This window comes from Cyprinus carpio, chromosome B9 (assembly GCF_018340385.1).
Source record: "Cyprinus carpio isolate SPL01 chromosome B9, ASM1834038v1, whole genome shotgun sequence".
NCBI classification, from domain to species: Eukaryota; Metazoa; Chordata; class Actinopteri; order Cypriniformes; family Cyprinidae; genus Cyprinus; species Cyprinus carpio.
In genome coordinates, this window is record NC_056605.1 from 26,200,725 (window position 1) to 26,214,977 (window position 14,253).

At 36.7% G+C, this 14,253-nt stretch overlaps 1 protein-coding gene across 1 annotated transcript in view; it reads right to left on the minus strand.

Annotated features, from left to right (window-relative positions):
• LOC109096284 (zinc finger protein 385B) overlaps positions 1 to 14,034 on the minus strand; it is a 122,002-nt gene extending 107,968 nt beyond the window's left edge. Inside the window, exon 1 of the mRNA XM_042731742.1 lies at positions 13,893 to 14,034. The gene's annotated coding sequence lies outside the window, so the exon portion shown is untranslated. The remainder of the gene's footprint in view (positions 1 to 13,892) is intronic.
• Positions 14,035 to 14,253: the final 219 nt, after the last annotated feature.

Here is a 14,253-nt window from a genome sequence, read left to right on the forward strand (position 1 = left end):
ACATCACCTCATTCTGGATATGAATAAAAATATCAGGTCATGCACAGATTATCCCATCTGTTTGAATTTAAATCTAGATTTATTCACACTGGCTCTTGAAAACCTATGTAAACACACTTGCCCAAAAAAGTGTGGGGGACGAATTTACATGTATTTTACGCCCATAGTCACTGGAACACACACATATCCTCGTCAACAGTCAAAATCAATGATTTCAAGTTGCTTTGCTCTTATTCAGTGTGAACACCCATTGAAGAATTAGTTATAAATAAATTAAACTGTCTGTAGGTTTAGTTTGGGCTGAATTAGTCAGAAATTTTTGGAGTAAAACAGCATAAAAATTTTAATGTTTGGGCCCCTTGAAAGAACTGTAATGCAAAAAGTATATAACTGATATGCTAATAGCTTATGCATGTTTATTTGGTCACAGATCAGAGCATAGTAGTGTGGCTGCTCTGCCAAAGAGCCTGATATAGGTCAAGGTCATTGTATTTAGCCCAGAAGTTCACAGGCTGCTTAGACAGGAGAAGAACGTGATGCTGTTACTGATGAATAAGAGCCACATGCTCTATGAGCAAGAAAAACGAGAAAAGACTCTACCTGACAGTTCATCGCCTGACAGAACCAGGCTGTCAGCTCTCTCACTGAGCCAAAGGAGGAGAAAAATGTCTCCTTTTGCCCTTCAGCCTGAAGAAAAACCACCCTATTTGAAAGCACGCAAGGAGACGGTTCCTCGCATTAGTGGCACTTCCTGTCACTGGGGTTTGAGAGCTGGGGGGTAAAGCAAAGAGGAAAGATGCATAAGCACACCTGCACACACATGCATCATCACAAATACGAAACACACAAAACAGTCATGTGTTTTTAAAGCCTAGAAAAGTCATGAAGGTGGTAGAAGTCATGGAAATGAATATTATTAAATTTATTTTTCTGCTTTCATGTTTTGCTTCAAAATAATTCATTAGATGCTATGCGAGTGGGGAAAAAAGCCAAAAGTGGTCACTCTTTCTTTTTACTTCTCCATATTGACAATTTATAAGCCAATCATTCAAGTCTGCAATTTCATTTAATCATTCATACTGAATCACAAATTGGTCTGAATGATTCATTAGCGAATCAGTCAGATTTAGACACGTTCTTTTCTAGTAATCATAAACAAATTAGAATGGTCACTGAAAAGTGTTTGAACCCTGACACAGATAGATAAATGCTCATAACACAGAGTTCTAGTAAGACAGCATGCCTGACAGATTCCTTGGCTGGAGGTGGAAATTTGCCTGGTCAGACTGACCACTAACATTTTTCAGAAGGCACCAGTGTTTTTTAGGTGAGAAAGAGATCAGGAGAAGTAGGCTGGTTTTCTGAAGGAGTAAAGGTTTTCAGGTTTGACTCACCTTGCTGCGGGACATCCTAATGAACCTGGCCTACCTATACGTGCCGTAAACCAAGATGACAGATGAATTATTAAAAAGGGTCCAAAGAAAGGACAAGGTGGACATTTTATCAACAGACTTAAGTTGCGGCAATGTAAAGAGCCCAGAGGAGGGCGAACAATATATAACCAAAAAACCTTATTTAAAGTTTGTCTAGAAAAGAACATCAATGACTTGATTTAAGTCATGCTATGCCAATGCTGATTGGGCTGCAGATAGTTTTTAACTAAGACAAAGCAATTTTGCAATAAAAACAGTGAAAAAAAACAAAGAACATAGAAAACTAAGTGGGGAAAAAAGGGGGCAAATTTGACCCCCAAATTTGAATACACAATTACTCAACGTTGAAAAATGAGCAATAAATAAATGCTTTCTCTGTTATCAGATAATACACAGCCAAATCCCCTCAACTTTGTTTTCCGAATATTTTACTAGGGGGTCAGGAATAGGGCATTTAATTATAGGATGAGGCATAGTGCAATATCATTCATATTTGTGTACTGAAAAAGCAACTGGATTAGCAGTCATAACCGATTTACAATCATACCACACAGAGGGAGAGGAAGAAAGGGGCTGAGAGTATTTTGAATATCATAACAGTACACGAAAAAAGGCCATGTTTGTCTGTACAGCTGCTGTGTATTCAGGATTTGGGATTTACCCGCATAATTATCTACGAGTTAGTAATCCATCGCTGACCAATCATCTGAGAGATGGTGCTTACAAAGGCCGGCTGTTACCCTACTTGTATGGCCCTTTATGCTATAATTTGTACCTACTATGCAATCAGATTACTCTTAATCTAAATGACTTGCGTCCTCGCTGGACAGATAATCTTTAAGCTTCATGTTCCAAGAATGAGTGAACATGGGACTCCACATAAAATAAGCATGGCTGATGATAAATTACATAATTCAAATGCATTTCATTCTTTACTTGTTTTCATAAAATATCTTACAGTAGAAAAATACCTCTAGGAGATGCCTGATGAAAAATTTAATTCATGTGAACGGCATCCTAAACCAGCAAAAATCCAAGGAGAAGGAAAACTGAATCAGTATGGTCCCTTCCCTTCAGCAGAAATGTAAAAATGAAATGATATCTCATGCTAAGATATAAATCAGGAAGGGTGGTAAAGTAGGCTCAATTGCAATGGTTTCCTTTATAGGAGATGATTCATGAAAGATTAACCAGCAGCTTCTTACATCACATCCACTAACACCTGACAGTGAGAGAGAAGTGGTCCAGTGAGGTGCAGCCCAGGGTCGGTCCAGAAGCTAGTGCAGCTGATCATTAAAAGCTTCCTTTGTAGGTAATAATCAAGAAGACCTACAATACCTGGAGAAACTATCCATTAGCATTACCAATCATGGCAGTTGTTTATTTCCTTCAGCTGAATTTATATTAAGGTAACAAACAGGGTAAAGGTTTGCAATAAAAAAGATATGACAGTGATAGAGCGACAGAATGATAGATAGAAAAACATACAGTAAAAATAAGACAGACAGAATGACAAACAGAACAATAGAAAGACAGGATGACATAAAAAGAATGACAGACAGACAGGCAGATTGAACAATAGACAGCCATACAGAGCGACAGATAGGAAGACAGAACGACAGACAAAATAACAAAGACAGAACTACAGACAGTCAGACAGAAAGACAGAACTACAGACAGGCAAAAAGAAAGACAGGCAGACAGACAGAACAGACAGGCAAAATGAACGACAGACAGGCAGACAAAGAATAACAGAAAAATACACAGAATGACAGACCAGCAGACAGAATGACAGACAGACAGAGCAATAGACAGACAGACAAAATGATAGAAAGACAGACAGACAGGAAAACAGAAAGACAGACAGACAGGCAAAATTAACAATAGACAGGCAGACAGACCGAGATAGACAAGCAGACAGAACAACAGACAGACAGACAAAACGACAGAAAAACAGACTGACAGAATGATAGAAAGACAGACAGACAAAAGGATAGAGAGTCAGGCAGACGGAACAACAGACAGAATGATAGACACATAGACAGAACAGCAGACATAACATGGTAGATAGACAGACAGAAAGAATAATAGACAGATAGATAGATAGGCCGACAGACAGACAGACAGACAGTAATATGAATATAGCAATGTGTGCTGATTGGCTGATGGTACTACAGGAACATGCACTTTCACAAACCCTTCAGTAGTGATCTTGCTCAGCGACATTACAGGCAGCAGACGGGGAAAATATAGCCTAAAAACCATATCTCAGGCTTTCCACAGCCCCCAAAAGGCTCAGGCACTGGTAAGTCATCTGTTATAACAAAATATTGTGCTAATATAGGAGTAGCCACTTTTCCACTGTCAGGTCTGTTTAGGCTATTTGTAGTCACAGTAGCCTATATATCACATTTAGAAAGAATGATAATTTCTATATTTCTATAAAAGCTCCCGAACAAAAAAACATTGTTATATTTCTATGACATAGGCTACACGGAGCTAAACTCTCGAGACTAGACTTATGACGGATAAAATATGTTACTAAATAAATACACGATTATGATAGAGAATAAGAAGCTGACGTCTGACCATTCTTCAAATGGTCGCATTTATCATGTTTACTATGGTAACGTTAATGGCGATCAAGCAGTCTTTTGCATCGCTTATAAATATTTCTGCGTATGGTGATTATAATCCACATTGGATCAAGTTATTTCAAATACTCGCTGCTGACTGAAAGTGAGTTTTGAGCTCGACTTATTTTAAAAAGTATTTAATGCTGGTGTTATAGCTGTTAGATTTATGAAATGATCAGCGGCACTGACGCTCTCCAGACGTGGAGAAACTCCGCCTTTGTTCATAACCACTCCTCTAGCCCCAGCTGGTCCACTTTGGCCCAAGGTTTTCATCGGGCCAAAAAACCCGGGCCGTTGCCCCCGAGGAAGCACTGACGAGGCACGATCAAGCCCCGGAAGTGACAGTGGAAATGCAACTGGCCCTGGCATGCACTAGCACGCCTGCTTTTGGCCCGACAGTGGAAACGCGGCTAGTGATTTATGTGCTGCTTGCAAAAAAAAAAAAAAAAGGGTTAATTTATCAGATTGAATAATAACTTTTAATTGGCATTCAGCAAAGAACATGCTTTTTGCCACCTTACAGTGCAGTTACAACATCTGCCAGCAGGGGCTAACTGGGTCATGCTAACCCCAAACTTTGACCCCTTGATAGAACTGCATTAATTCTGCCTCCAGTGTATGTATAAAGCTGCACTGAATGCTCTCCATTCAAACAGAGCGGGTCATTGACCCATGCAGCAGTTCTGCTCCTTTGGTAGCTTTAAGAGATATTCTGCGTAAGGTCTTCTGCTTTGTGCATAGGTTTCAGGCGCTGTGGGTGTGAGTTACCTCTCTCACACTCGGTGTCAATGTTGAAAGGATTAGAGGAGCCCTAATGTTTCCCATCTGTCACTGAGCCAAACGTCCCTCTGCTCATCTGATCCGCAAGCTGCTTCCTTCCTCAAAATCACATTTAACAAATGACTCCTCGCTCTCTGATTAAAGTCTAGATCCTGTTTTAATCCACAGTCCGTATATTATAAATCTAGTACATTCTACGTCAATATTTACCTAACTTTTAGTTCTGTTATCTTCTTTTTTTTATCACTTTCTGGGCCACATGCGCATATACCACCTGTGCAGACCTACAAAAAGACCCAACAGCTCTTCCAAAAACTATGTAGGCAGCATTTTAAGGCATCATGGGCACACGTAACATGATTACGCTGCCTTGTAAGATATTTTCATTTGGATTCATTCTAAGACAGCATGTGTCTAAGGCCCTAGGATTTCCGCAATGTGGAAAATGTGGACAGAATCTCAGAATCCAGTTATAAAAATAGAATTTACACTATGACAGGCAATGTCACAAAAACTGAATGAAAATCAAAAGCAGGGTTATACAACAAACTAAATTCCAATATGATTATAAAAAGTACAAAGAGACTGTGATTGAATATGAAGTCTGCATCTTCTGCATGTCTCAGTGTGAATGAGCAGCACAGTTTCGTCTACTGCCCTTACTCATGGTGTTTTCAGATTCTGCATCTCAATATATGAGGAATCGCCACATTAACTTCATCTCCAGAGCTCCTCTGAAAGTTTAGTTTTATAACAATTTCAATTTTATTTTACAAAAACACTGTCATATAGTGTAAACACAGAAACTCATCTTCACAACAACCTGATAAAAAAAGTTTGGTTTAACTTAAAGAAATTGCAACGGAAATACATTACTACTGTACAGCAGAATTTTCAAATATAATTAAAACTTTATTATTTAAGAATATTACACATTTTTTCTTCTGTTCTAATTTTAACAGGAAATCTATGATGTTGTCAAAAATAAAACTGCTACAGTTTTAAATTAATTAATTTTTTTTATGTTTTATGCCTTTGATTAATGTTTGATTGCCACTGATAAATTTGTATGAAATAAATCATATTTCATAGGGCCCTAACTGTTCTTCACAGAGAAGGCAATCCTACAATGCATTACAAAACAAAATTTTAAAAACACACATAAAAATGTTGATTCTTAATATATTAATTAATTCATACATAATATATAATACTGTAGACCATATACAAATGTATGTGAACAAAATATATACCATACACAATAATAATAATAATAATAATAATAATAATAATAATAATAATAATAATCCAAAAGTTGGTTATTGCAGTTGCCATGGAAGAACCATTTAGGGTTCTCCAAAGAACCTTATATTGAACCTTCCTTAAAACAACCTTTTTTTTTCATTAATGTAAAGAACATTTTATCTAAAGAATTTAATGTTCTAAAGAACCATTTTTGACTATAAAGAATCTTTTGTGCAATGGGAATGTCAAATGGATGTCTTCATATAACCACGGACAGATTCCAATAAAGAACCTTTATATTTAAGAGTGTTGGCAGCAAGGTGGCTAGTCTGTCTGGTGCTGGATCCTCTCTGATTGAGTTACATGCATGCCATTATCTGGGACTAGGTACATGGTGATATTCCAACATGAGCTACACTCATGACTTAAATCATTAATGCACATGTTGAAATATAAATAGAGAAGAGGGGCTTTTATCAGATTTTTGCAGGGTTACATTTAACCTGAGGCGATGCTAAATAAACCACTACAGTCTGGGCAGCTGTTACAGTTCAGTTCCTTTCTTAGGTCCATTACTCAGACCTGGATTTTAGCAGTGGGAGGAAGGTTCCATCCCACTAGCCACAGCTGATTGACAGGAAATCTAAAGAACCTAGAAGTCTATGTGAGACAGACACCTCGTGCCAGTAGCCAATCAAAAGGAGATCAGCAAAAGCCCAGTTGAGCCAAGAGTTTTAAGAGGCAGAGTAGAGTTGAACTGAATTAGTGGATGCAGACTCAGCACTTACCTGAACTGATTTCTTAAACGTTAGAAAAGAAAGAATCTAAATTTGATTTCAAACTGTACAAACACGTGACATGTGAGGAGCAGTGAATGCTGTGTAGGGACCCTGAATCAGAACACAGCCAAACAGTAGGACTCAGTATTTGTCACCCGTTACGAAGCTCAAAGCGGTTTCTGGCCACTCTGTCCTCGCTTCTAGACTAGGACAGTAGGAGCTACTGATCTAAGCCATTTTGACATCAGGGATACATCTTAGATATTGGGAAAATTTAAAAAGATGAGGACTTCATAAGCATTGACATCATTAACACTGACTTCAACAGTTTAAGTGCAGTATAAACTGTGTGAATGAATTCAGTTACTGTCAGTCAAAGAGGTTCGACTATGAGTGTTAATTGATTTCTGTGTGCACCACAGTAAGAAAATTGCACCTCATTTTGCTGATGCAGAGTAACAGTTTTAGGTCTGTTGCTGAAGAGAATCTAATTGGATGCCACAGAGGGATCGTTTGAAATTGCTGACTCCTTTACCTCCAGATTTAAACTTTCTATTATTTTTTTTTCTTTTTATAAAAGAGAGGAAACAATGGGGACAATAAGTCAGCCACAAAAAGCACCACAGTTCACCATAAATCATACAGTCAACAAAGTCAAAACTGACTAATTTATTGGTGCATGTGATACCAAATAAATCTCATTACAAAACTTCAACTGTTTTATTTAAATGGATTATATTAAAGGGATAGTTTACCAAAAATAAAAATTCTGTCATCATTTACTCACCCTCATGTTGTTCCAAACCTATATGAATTTCTGTCTTATGTTGAACATAAAAGAAGATATTTTGAAGATTGCTGGTAATCACACAGTTGGTGGTTCTCACTGACTTCCATAGTAGGAAAATAAATACTATGGAAGTCAATGGGAACCACCAACTGTTTCATTACCAGCAATCTTCAAAATATCTTCTTTTTTAAAACGATGACAGAATTTTCATTTTTTGGGTAAACTATCCCTTTAACTGAAACAACTCTCCTTTTTGGGTGATATCATGAACCCCGTGAAAACTTCTCAGTATCTCCCTGATCACCTGGCTTTTACATTTTTCACAATCCAGTCAGTGTACTGACAAAATCTCGCCTGCATTTTTTCTCAAAAATCCTAATTCTCTTTCAGACACATACAACTGTACATTTGCGGCATCCATAGGACTTTTGAAGACACAACAGAAATGATCTGTTATGCATCTGCCATGTAAAATCTGTCATGTCAATTCACATTCGTGTTGTGTAGTATTTCACAATGCAAAGGACACTGTAACTGTCTGTCTCTCTTTGGTAAATGTAATGTAGTCTCAGTCCCTGTGCTGCTCTCTCTCACGGTACCCATCGCATCAGTCCCTTATCATCGGCACGCGGTGTGATTTCTCACAGATACATTACAAATATAAACGCACGTGACAAACTGGGGCTTTAACAAGTGGGAACTGGCCAACTCAGCATCAGCTCAATGGGATCCCTACAGTAGCTCAGAATTTGACTGTTGAATGCAAGAACAAAATAAATGGATAACGAATCAAAGAAGCTTAAGAGACATCCACACTTGGGATATGGACCAGAAGACGAGGCAGGTCCAGGCCACAGGGAAAGCCAATGAAGCATTCAGAGAGCAAATGATTCATACAGCACAACAGTGATCCACAAATTATAATAATATTGGGGGTTGGGGGTTACAGAAATACAGAGGACTTAAACATTTTTTTTTTCCTAAAACAGGAACCAAACCAGAAGGCTCTGAGATGAATTATAACATTTGATTATAAGCAATATAATAGAGAGCGGTTCTTTTGCTCATGGTAGATCTTTCAAGGTGGTGTTGAAAGGTTTAGAAGTTAATCTTAAAACACATTTCCCTCTGGAGAAAATAAACAAGACGTTTACTTCTGGAACCATATTGTTGTTGTCTTCCCAATTGTCCCATCCCAATTATTTGATAAGTCACTCACAATATCCCCAGTTCTGTCAGAAAAAATACAGTAAGAGTGATTCATTACAAAAGAGGAATATTTCCCCTCTCCCTCTTTCACCTTCCATCTTCATCCCTCCTGCTAATTATGAGAACTAGCTGACCTTCCCAATATCCTAGTTTCCCAGCTACGTTTTCATTCGTTAAACTCCGCAGAGACGCAAGAGATGTGGAGGCAATTTATTTCTGCCCCATTCCATACCCAGCCAGGAGCAGCAGGCCCCTCCCGGGCTTTTCCGTCAGTAAAAATAAATGTAAGGTCAAAGGAGCTACGCACACAATGACGAAGGTATGCGTACATGCGTGTGTGTATACTGACAGTAATATACACGCTAATTCAGGTCACGTCACAATTGCATGTCACTCCACAGTAGTCGTGGCCTTAACAGCAAATGAGTTTTTATATAATTTAGCTGATAACAGACTCTTGGTAGTATGACAAAATGACTATTAGACCAACTGAGACATATGTTAATAGACATTACTGGGGTGCGGCGAGATGATGGCATGCACTGCGTGACAGTAGAAATGTGTCAGATTCTACCGTGGTAGAAATATTTGCATCAAAAACATGGAATTACATCAAACAATAGAGTCAGGTGTGTCTCAAATAACTTGAGGAAGAACATTGGGTCATCCTTAGACTTTATAAAGAGAAATCTATTATGGTAGTAAGAATGTGCAACCAAAAAAGGCCACAAAAATATACTATTAAGATATTAAAATGTAAATGGCCAATTAATGGTTTGAGTTTGTATCAGGTTAACTTAAATAATTTTACTAAAATATTAAATTATAACTAGCTCGCTTGTGCAGAACGTCTGTCTCTTTGGCTCGTGGATCACTTTAACGCATGATGGTGAGCTCCATAAATCACTGCAGACAGAATGGGACTAATTACCAGTCACCTATACAGGCATCTCACAGCTGCAGGGGGGACAAGCTATACCACAAAAGCAGCCTTTATGGTGGCATGACAGCAAGGCTTTTGTGCAACACACGGAAAAGATATCCAATCACAATAGAGTCAGTGTCTGGAGAAGAAGAAAAAAAAAAAATATGAGGCAAACAATAACATTCATGTGGAGTATGAAACAAATTACTGAGAATGGCCCATGTGAGGTGTTTACTGTAAATAATGCACAATGTATGGTCTGCAACCAATACTTGGGAAATATTAGGAAACAACATTTTTCTGGAATTGTACGTGGGTGAGCTCTGCAACTCGGTTTCCAGTGATCATGACAACATGCTAACTAGGCCTATACATTATTCATTTAATGAGAACATGTTGCCATTTGCAACCTGTTCTGTTGACATAATATGATGCATTTCAGAGAAAAAAAAAACAGGATATTCAATGAAAAAAAACTTGTAAAAACTGAGATTTTTTTATATTTTTGAAAGAAGTCTAACCAAGGCTGTATTTGATCAAAACTGCAGTAAAAGCAGTAATGTTGTGAAATATTATTGCATTTTAAAAGAACTCCTTTCTATTTAAACATATTTCAAAATGTAATTTATTCCTGTGATGCAAAGCTGAACTTTCAGCAGTCATTACTCTAGTCTTCAGTGTCACATGATCATTCTAATATGCTGATGTTAAAAAAAAAAAAAAAAAAAAATATATATATATATATATATATATATATATATATATATATATATATATATATTATCAACGATGAGAACAGTTTTGCCGCTTACTTCTGTGGAAACTTTTTTTGTGAATAAAAAATTCAAAAGAACAGTATTTAATTTGAAACAGAATTTTTTGTAACATTATAAATATCTTTATTATGTCATTTTTTATCAATTTAATGCGTCCTTCCTATGTAAAAGTAGTAATTTCTTTAAAAAAAAAATAATAATAATCTTACTGACCCCTTACCTTATGATAAAAAAAGAAGAAGGAATTTATGATGTCAGTAAAAAAAAAAAAAAAAAAAAAAAAAAAAAAAAAAAAAAAAAAAAAAGTTTTCAGAGGCAGGGAAACATATTACATATAATTAAAGAACAAAACAAACACTATTTTATTTTAAGCAATTTGAATCATGCGCGGTAAAACCCAGAACATGAAAAATTAATGGGGCCAAGTTTAGTTTCAGTTTGACACCACTCCCCCAATTTTTAAAACTCATTAGATCTATGCAAATCACACAAATAACCTATTTTGGATTCAAAACAGCAAAGTTCACCAAAAGGTGACAAGTTTGCTTTCCTGCTGCAGACACATATCACACTACAAGATGACACACGCTGTTCAGTTCTCATCAGGAAGCTCGATTTCTGACGTAAACCTGTGAGTTACACATTAAAATTCTCATGCCAGCGCCAAATCTCCAGGGTATCAACCTTACTTTTAAATAGATGACAGTGTATGAAGTAACATCATATTTATTAAACCACCCAATGACAGTAAGGAAGAGCATTCAGGAAAACTGCATGAAAACAAACCGTATTTTTTTCCAATTCTATGTAGTGTTTCTAGTGGCACAGAAATGACACACTTAAATTTTAAGGAAATCTATGACATTGTTGAGATATTCGTATTGACCTTGAATAACCCCAAAGGGCTGCGGTTTTTCATTTGAAGATACCATTGAAATTGGCAAGATGTTCTTGTTAACCTTGTATAACCATTAGTGGAGGTGAGGAGGTTAAATACTGTATTTTCTCTCTGGATCTTACATCAGGTCTTCTGTATAACAAGAAGCAGCATGATGTTGATTGAAATTTTATGAGTGTGATTAACACAAATATTAAACAGCAGCAAAGAGACGCTGTAACGCTGCCGTGCAGAAAGGGAACTCATTGACGGTTCTCTCTACAAGTGCTACTCCACTCTTATTGAGCAAGCAAGTGCACATCACCAGCTCCTAGATTTCTAACGGAGACAGCAGGTATAATAACAGCCCTGTGAACATTTGAGAGCTCTGGGTTACAATTGTGTGCTGAGCTGTAGTACAATCTCAAAGTCGAATTAGACAGATCTCTTTACTTAAAAAAAAAATAAAATAAAATAAAAATGTATAGATCAGAGTTCCATAATACAATATTTCTGACATATTAAACGTTCTAGAAACTCCTCCAAGATGAAAGGATGTGTGGGAATAATGAAATGGAGAAGGAAGGAAGGAAGCAGGGAAAGAAGGGGGAAAATAAGCATGTGCACTGTACTATACTGTGCCTGCAAACACTCACTTATTGTCACTGTTGGTACATTTATCTTCAGGACGCCTAGAACAAAGGTGGACTAATATGAGTTTATGTAAAGAGGTTAAAAAAAAAAAAAAAAAAAAAAAAAAAAAAAAAAAAAAACTTTCTACGATGTGTTTTGCTTTTCAAGGCATGACGCAACACTGCTGAACAAATTAGTCCTGATGAGGAAAGGACTTAAGTGCTCTATTAATTATGTACAGGTAGACCACACTTCAGGGAGAATATGTGAGAAGCCACACCTTCTGCCTTATGTTCACATTACACAGAAAGAAAGAGAAAGAAAGAAAGAGAGAGAGAGAGCGCAACAACCCCACACAGAAACTGACATAAAAGGTCACACATTCAAAAACCCTCTCTCCACAAAAAAAAAAAAAAATTTTTTAAAAAAAACATCAATAAAAAAACACTTTCTAACCAGCATGCAATCATATTCAGCTGTTCATTTTGTATTTCCATTTAGGACATTTCTAATATATTTACAACTATTTAAATTAATAAATGAACAAATGTTGTCTGAACACACAAAGACCAGAGCTTAAAGTCAGCATAAAGACCTTTAGGTTGCATATATTATGAGGTCTATTGTAGAATTACAAATATGAGAGGATTATTTAGACAGAAATATATTTTTAAACATGACATCAAACTGGGAAAGACACTCAATCCCATATTACTGGCATACATGCATTTCCATTTCACTGTCACTATCCTCATTTGTCTGTTCTATTTTCCCCACATTTCCATCAAAATACATAAATACAGCTATAATCAATATACAGGTATGAGGATTTCTGATGCTTTACACCACAAAACAAATTGATATATACTGACAAAATATATTTTAATAATTAATTTATATAGTTTTAATAATAGTTTATTTTTATATTTGTTTATTTGTCTATTTATTTATAAATATTGTTTATTTATTAATATTTATTGATAAAACATTTTAAATAATTATTTAACAATGTTTTTCTCAAATAATAAAGATGCGGATCAGTTTGATTCGTGAACGAATCCTTTACAGTACATTGGATTTATCAATAGGCGATTAATTGAGAAGATCCGATTCAAACGAATCATTTATTCATCAATCGGACATTGTAACTTACTTCTCAAATGACAAGAACGCAATTCAAGATTATCAGTGAATAACAACTTAAACTGTTTGTCCAGCAAACTATCATGTCTTACAAAAACCTGGAACATAGGAAACGAGTCATATGGACTACTTTCACATGGATTACATCACAGTACATTCTTCAGCAAAAGAAAGTAAGTTATTTTGAACTGTATGATGATGAGTAAATCATGATAGTCTTTTGTTTTATAAGTGAACTTGCCCTTTAAATCTTATAAACGACTCTTATACGGAGACAATGTCTCAAATGTCTTGTTTGTTAGTTTTTTTATTGCGGTCACTAGAGAGATATTACGCCTGTGATGAATGACAACTGCTTCGACGCTGAGTTAGAAAGCGGCGCGAGCAGGTAACGTTAAGGTGAAAGTGTTTGCCAAAGTTGTTAATGAAATATGCGCTCTGGTTACGCAGAGACTCCAAAACCATTGAAGAAAGACGCGCTTACGCGAGATTTCTATCTAAAACATTAATAAATCACAAACAGGAGATGGACTATCAAATACTGGCTTGATGCTTCAAGTTGCTGTCTTTCTCTCACTATAATGAAGTTGTCTCAGACTGAGCGGCTGTCAGTATTAAAGCTGTCAAAAGCACATTTGCATATGAATTCTCCTGAGGTTCACTTACCTGAACAGCCGATGTTTGCCGGTAAACTTGAACAGACTTGGCGTGGCTCTGTGTTGCAGGTTGCACGGCGCACACGGACTGTGAGGCGATGCGCCGCGTCCTGACTCGAGTTTACGAATCCTACTATGGCTGTGGTTACTGGAGTATTATTCATGACACAAGCCTTCGCCATTGGCAGGTTACTAAACAACGTCAACCTCAACTAATTAATATTCACCACTGGCGTTTCGCCATTGGAGCGTTAACTAGAACGTCTGCGTGGTGTCATTAATATTCATGAAGTGATCCTTCGCTATTGGATGGCAGCCACGCGACGTCAGCAAGGCGTGAGTAATATTGATAAACTGAAACTTCGCCATAG